Source organism: Musca autumnalis, unplaced genomic scaffold (assembly GCF_047663935.1).
Source record: "Musca autumnalis isolate F117 unplaced genomic scaffold, ASM4766393v1 scaffold_4, whole genome shotgun sequence".
NCBI classification, from domain to species: Eukaryota; Metazoa; Arthropoda; class Insecta; order Diptera; family Muscidae; genus Musca; species Musca autumnalis.
Genome location: NW_027411977.1, coordinates 168759707 through 168767701, shown reverse-complemented (window position 1 = coordinate 168767701; position 7995 = coordinate 168759707).

Here is a 7995-nt window from a genome sequence, read left to right as displayed (position 1 = left end):
TGGGTTGGGTGCATCAAATACATGAAATCGGCCGAAAATATATATAGGAGCTATATCCAAATCTGAACCGATTTCAACATAATTTGGCATACTCATTTCTACAACAAATTTAGTGACACATTCCAAATTTCATTGAAATTGGACATACATAGTGGGTTGGGTGCATCAAATACATGAAATCGGCCGAAAATATATATAGGAGCTATATCCAAATCTGAACCGATTTCAATATTATTCGGAATACTCATTTCTACAACAAATTTAGTCACACATTCCTAATTTCATTGAAATTGGACTTACATAGTGGGTTGGATGCATCAAATACATGAAATCGGCCGAAAATATATATAGGAGCTATATCCAAATCTGAACCGATTTCAACATAATTTGGCATACTCATTTCTACAACAAATTTAGTCACACATTCCAAATTTCATTGAAATTGCACATACATAGTGGGTTGGGTGCATCAAATACATGAAATCGGCCGAAAATATATATATAGGAGCTATATCCAAATCTAAACCGTTTTCAATATAATTCGGCATACTCATTTCTACAACAAATTTAGTCACAAATTCCTAATTTCTTTGAAATTGGACATACATAGTGGGTTGGGTGCATCAAATACATGAAATCGGCCGAAAATATATATAGGAGCTATATCCAAATCTGAACCGATTTCAACATAATTTGGCATACTCATTTCTACAACAAATTTAGTGACACATTCCAAATTTCATTGAAATTGGACATACATAGTGGGTTGGGTGCATCAAATACATGAAATCGGCCGAAAATATATATAGGAGCTATATCCAAATCTGAACCGATTTCAATATTATTCGGAATACTCATTTCTACAACAAATTTAGTCACACATTCCTAATTTCATTGAAATTGGACTTACATAGTGGGTTGGATGCATCAAATACATGAAATCGGCCGAAAATATATATGGGAGCTATATGTAAATCTGAACCGATTTCAATATAATTTGACAAATTTTTTTGCAGATCAATTTCCGCCACATATTTCAAATTTCATTGAAATTGGACAAACATAAAGTGTTTATTGCATAAAATACATGAAATCGGCCAAAAATATATATTGGAGGTATATCCAAATCTGATCCGATTTCAATATAATTTGGCAAACTAATTTCTAGGATCAATTCCGTCAAAGATTCCAAATTTCGTCAAAATTGAACATACATGGCGTGTTTGGTGTAGAAAATACATGAAATCGGCCGAAAATATATATGGGAGCTATATCCCAATCTGAACCGATTTCAAAATAGTTTGGAACATTTATTTCTGCAATAAATTCCGTCACACATTCCAAATTTCATTGGAATTGGGCATACAAAACGTGTTTTATGCATCAAATGCATATATCCAAATCTGAGCCGATTTCAAATTACTTTGGCAAAATTATTTTTAGACCAAATTCCGTCACACATACCAAATTTAAAGACTGTATCGATAATCGTTCGTTAGATATCAGCATACAAAGTCTACAGTTTTTGGAGGTACTTCCGATCCTGAGGCTATATCTCCAGATCGGGGCGGAATTTTTAAGATTTATATAGCCTGTGACACTTTCAGGCCATGTGGTAATATACTCTGAAAGTTTCAGGAAGATCGGTTCAGCGGTTTTTGAGTCCATAAACTTCAAACAAATAAACGTACAAACATTTTCCTCCGTTATAGATATACTCGTAGATACCGCACAAATTTCATTGAAATAAATATGGGAGCTATAGCCAAATCAACACCGATTTCAATACTTATTTCTACACCAAATTTAGTTACACATTGGACATACGTAGCGTGTTTGGGGCATCAAATACATGAAATCGGCCGAAAATATATACAGGAGCTATATCCAAATCTGAACCGATTTCAATATAATTTTGCATACTCATTTCTAAAACAAATTTAGTTACACATTCCAAATTTCATTGAAATTGGACATACATAGTGGGTTGGGTGCATCAAATTCATGAAATCGGCCAAAAATATATATAGGAGCTATATCCAAATCTGAACCGATTTCAATATAATTCGGCATACTCATTTCTACAACAAATTTAGTCACAAATTCCTAATTTCATTGAAATTGGACATACATAGTGGGTTGGGTGCATCAAATACATGAAATCGGCCGAAAATATATATAGGAGCTATATCCAAATCTGAACCGATTTCAACATAATTTGGCATACTCATTTCTACAACAAATTTAGTGACACATTCCAAATTTCATTGAAATTGGACATACATAGTGGGTTGGGTGCATCAAATACATGAAATCGGCCGAAAATATATATAGGAGCTATATCCAAATCTGAACCGATTTCAATATTATTCGGAATACTCATTTCTACAACAAATTTAGTCACACATTCCTAATTTCATTGAAATTGGACTTACATAGTGGGTTGGATGCATCAAATACATGAAATCGGCCGAAAATATATATAGGAGCTATATCCAAATCTGAACCGATTTCAACATAATTTGGCATACTCATTTCTACAACAAATTTAGTCACACATTCCAAATTTCATTGAAATTGCACATACATAGTGGGTTGGGTGCATCAAATACATGAAATCGGCCGAAAATATATATAGGAGCTATATCCAAATCTGAACCGATTTCAACATAATTTGGCATACTCATTTCTACAACAAATTTAGTGACACATTCCAAATTTCATTGAAATTGGACATACATAGTGGGTTGGGTGCATCAAATACATGAAATCGGCCGAAAATATATATAGGAGCTATATCCAAATCTGAACCGATTTCAATATTATTCGGAATACTCATTTCTACAACAAATTTAGTCACACATTCCTAATTTCATTGAAATTGGACTTACATAGTGGGTTGGATGCATCAAATACATGAAATCGGCCGAAAATATATATAGGAGCTATATCCAAATCTGAACCGATTTCAACATAATTTGGCATACTCATTTCTACAACAAATTTAGTCACACATTCCAAATTTCATTGAAATTGCACATACATAGTGGGTTGGGTGCATCAAATACATGAAATCGGCCGAAAATATATATATAGGAGCTATATCCAAATCTAAACCGTTTTCAATATAATTCGGCATACTCATTTCTACAACAAATTTAGTCACAAATTCCTAATTTCTTTGAAATTGGACATACATAGTGGGTTGGGTGCATCAAATACATGAAATCGGCCGAAAATATATATAGGAGCTATATCCAAATCTGAACCGATTTCAACATAATTTGGCATACTCATTTCTACAACAAATTTAGTGACACATTCCAAATTTCATTGAAATTGGACATACATAGTGGGTTGGGTGCATCAAATACATGAAATCGGCCGAAAATATATATAGGAGCTATATCCAAATCTGAACCGATTTCAATATTATTCGGAATACTCATTTCTACAACAAATTTAGTCACACATTCCTAATTTCATTGAAATTGGACTTACATAGTGGGTTGGATGCATCAAATACATGAAATCGGCCGAAAATATATATAGGAGCTATATCCAAATCTGAACCGATTTCAACATAATTTGGCATACTCATTTCTACAACAAATTTAGTCACACATTCCAAATTTCATTGAAATTGCACATACATAGTGGGTTGGGTGCATCAAATACATGAAATCGGCCGAAAATATATATAGGAGCTATATCCAAATCTGAATCGATTTCAATATAATTCGGCATACTCATTTCTACAACAAATTTAGTCACACATTCCAAATTTCATTGAAATTGCACATACATAGTGGGTTGGGTGCATCAAATACATGAAATCGGCCGAAAATATATATATGAACTATATCCAAATCTGAATCGATTTCAATATAATTCGGCATACTCATTTCTACAACAAATTTAGTCACACATTCCAAATTTCATTGAAATTGGACATACATAGTGGGTTGGGTGCATCAAATACATGAAATCGGCCGAAAATATATATAGGAGCTATATCCAAATCTGAACCGATTTCAACATAATTTGGCATACTCATTTCTGCAACAAATTTAGTCACACAGTCCAAATTTCATTGAAATCGGACATATGTAGCGTGTTTGGTATATCAAATACTTGAAATCGGACGAAAATATATATGGGATCTATATCCAAATCTGAACCGATTTCGATATAGTTTGGCACATTTTGTTATAAGCCACGTTCCGTCACACATTCCAAATTTCATGGAAATCGGACATATATAGCGTGTTTGGTACATCAAATACTTGAAATCGGACGAAAATATATATGGGAGCTATATCCAAATCTGGACCGTTTTCGATATATTTTGGCATATTTATTTTTAGGCTAAAATCCATCACACATTTCAAATTTGGAGTCTGTATCTGTAACCGTTCTATAGATATTTGCATACAAAGTTTAAATTTTTTGGAGGTACCTCCGATTCTGATGCTATATCTCCGGATCAGAGCGGAATTTCGAAACTTTTTATAGCCTATGTTACTTTCAGGCGATGTAGTAATATACCCTGAAAATTTCAGCAAGATCGGTTCAGCGGTTTTTGAGTCTATAAATTTCAAACAAACAAACAAACAAACATACAAACATTTTTCTATTTTATATATGAAGCGTTCAGAGCACACTTCGACTAACTCCATAAAACAAAAAGTTGAGAAAAGCAATGATGAAATGTATATTGTTTTTTAAAATTCCCCTGATAATATGGATTCAAATATATAATGTAGAATGCATAATAGCAGGTATAGCTTTCATCTAACGGTATATAAAATAAAATAAAAACAATAGTCAACAAACAATCGTTAGTAATGTTGTGGTAATGGTGGAGTTAATCGAAGTGTGCACTGAAAAAAGCAATAAAGTTAGGTTTTGAATTTTTTTTAACGAAAAACTTAGTTTTATACACATATATTACAGGTTTCACATAAAAATTAATGTTGCTAGTTCGGTTATAAAACAATATTTGTAATTAATTCATGTTAGCTTTATGTTAGCGTCATTCTTCATGGCTAGGTTTACGACGTTTTCGACGTATGTAATATACGTCAAAAATGTATGTTATATACGTCATAATTTTCTAAAGGCCATCTATGGTTTCAACAAAAGCCGAAAGAGTATTGCATGTGCACGTTGCGAGCAGAGCTACATTTGAATGTGGAGTTAATCGAAGTGTGCACTGAAAAAAATTGCATATTATTCAGTGGTCAATAAAAACTTGTTATTTAAAGGTGCTCATCTTTATTATTCAGGAAAGATATTATAATCATAAATAGATAAGCCGATATCAAAGGCTTTGACACTAAAATCTCAAATTTTTCAAAAAGTGGAGTTAGTCGAAGTGTGCACTGAGCGGCTCATATATAGATAGCCCATTCCAATGCTGCTGTTATAGGGGAAGTTTTGTCTGGAGGTCGGGTTCCGACCAGAATAGAAACGATTAGTTTTTGGTGATTATCGTAAAATATTAAAGGAATAAAATAGACCAACAACAAATGGTTTATCCGATTTTGTAGTGGCTCTATATGTCGCAATAACAGCCTGATCGGCGTGAAATTTTATGTAAGGTTTGGTATTTCGACAAGGAAGAAGCTTGCAATTTAACATTTTTTTTTTAATCTTTATCTTTATTAGGTATATATTATCATGTACAATTTATATATCCCGCGAAGCGATTAGCTTGTCTGCAGGAAAATTTTACAAGTAATTTTTATACATACTGTTTAATATAGTTCAGCTGTTGTAGTATGTTTTTTACTTAAGAATAATTAAATTAATTTTAAAATTAATATAATTTTTTATAAAGAAGGAATTAGGAATTTATTAAATATGCTTTTAATAGTTTCTTTCTTTTGATTTTATTTGTTGTGTTGAATATTTCCAAGGGCAGTTCATTTATTGTTGATGGAAGGCTTACATTTAAAGCTCTTTTACCATACTCATTTTTAAAGGCAGGAACCCTGTATCTTCCTTCGGCTCGTCTTCTTGTCATTTGGTTGTGGTCGATGGGCCTTAGTAGAGAGTTTTCACCATAAAATTCATTAATAATTGTTGCTTTGTAGAGGTTTTTGATGTTTAATACATGTAGATTCTCGTGTATATTTTTGTTTTGTCGCATTTCATTACGTTGGTTTGCATTTATATTGTTTTGTTGTTGGTTGGTTGGTTTGTTTAAGCTGTTATGTAGTGTTTTCAGTATATTGTCTTGAGATGATTGCAGAATAGAGCAATGTGTTGAGTTTCCCCAGGCTGTAATTCCATGCCTTAAGTAGGATTCAACTAGTGAAAAGTATGTTTGTCGTATGACATGGTATGGGGAACAATTGCTCAGGTGATAAATGGCGTATGATGATTTTCTGAGTTTCTTCCTTACGTTGTCGATGTGGGGTTTAAATTTGAAATGGCTGTCTAGAACTATTCCCAGGTATTTGTATGTGTCCACCACTTCTATTTTTGTTGTGCATGTTTCAATTTGAGGTTCGTTATATGTAGTAATTTTGTGTAAGCAATCGTAATTATGGAATGTTATGGATAAATTTGTGCTTGGCATGTGCTTTGTTCTGAAGTGCATTAATTTGGTTTTGCTAGCGTTAATGACAAGTCCATTGTCATGACACCATTTGGTTAATTTATCCATTTCATTTTGCATTCTCAACTCCGCTGATCTTATTGAACTATCTGATACTAGGACAGCTGTATCATCGGCGTATGAGTAAGTGTTGTAACTTATTGATGCTTTTACCTTTTTGAAAGCCATATTGGTTTTTGTTGATTATGTTGTATTTGTTTAAAATACTTGTAACTATCTCTTCTAATACTTTTTCCACAACTGGGAGAATAGATATTGGCCTATAATTTTCGTACAACGACTTGGTTCCACTTTTGTATATTGGTCGAATTATGGATGTCTTTAGTTTGTCCGGTACCGTTGATTCAAGAAAACTCCTGTTTATTAACTCAGTTATCACTGGCGCTAATGTTTCTGCATTGGTTTTCAAATCTATGGGTCGAATGCCATCAAGTCCCGCACTTTTTCTTACATTGAGATTCTTCATGATATTTGTCACTTCCGTAACATTTGTGTTTTCCAAAAACATTGAATTTGGTATGCTGGTTTGAGTATGTGGTAATGTTTTTATTTCACATTTGTGTACAATGTTTTCAACGTTGCTTTTAAACTGTTAGGCGAAGTTCTCAGCGATTATGGCAGAGTCTTGATTCACAAAATTTAGTTTAAGCGTTTCGTCTACACTATTACTCTTTTTTCCAAGTACTTCATTTATGGTTTTCCAGGTCTCGCGAATATCATTTCCGTTTTGTGCAAATTTTTGGTAATAATATCCGTTTTTTGCGAATAGTATTTTTTTATTGAGCTGATTATTAAAGCTTTTATATACTCTTTCATTAACTGCAGTTTTAGATTTTCGGTATTTTTTGTATAGATCGTCTCTTATATTACAGCAATTTATTAGTTCTACCGTAAGCCATGGATGTCCACTTCTGTTTTTTGTTTTGGTTTTCCTCGATTCTGTTGATTTTGCATATATGTCAGAGAATTTTTCAAATATTTTGTTAAAGAGATCGTTTGATCCATCAGAATCTCTTACGATACTGTTCCAATCAATTTCTTTTAGCAGATTATTAACTTTTTTATTATTGTGCTTAGAATATGATGTTTGATTGCAAGTATCACTTTTTGGGTTCTCAGTTTCGATGCTTCCAAATATTGTGTAGTGGTCAGATATTGTAGTGGTGATTATGGCAGAATTTACATTATGTGTTTCGTTGTGCCTGATAAACAGGTGATCAATGCAACTTTTACTTCCACTTCGATTATCTTCTCTAGTTACCCCGTTTATGAGACATTCGAGGCCATTTGTTGCGCACATATCAAGATACCTTTTTGCCGACATATTATTTGTGCTAATATCGAGGTTCATATCGCCGATTAATATCAAT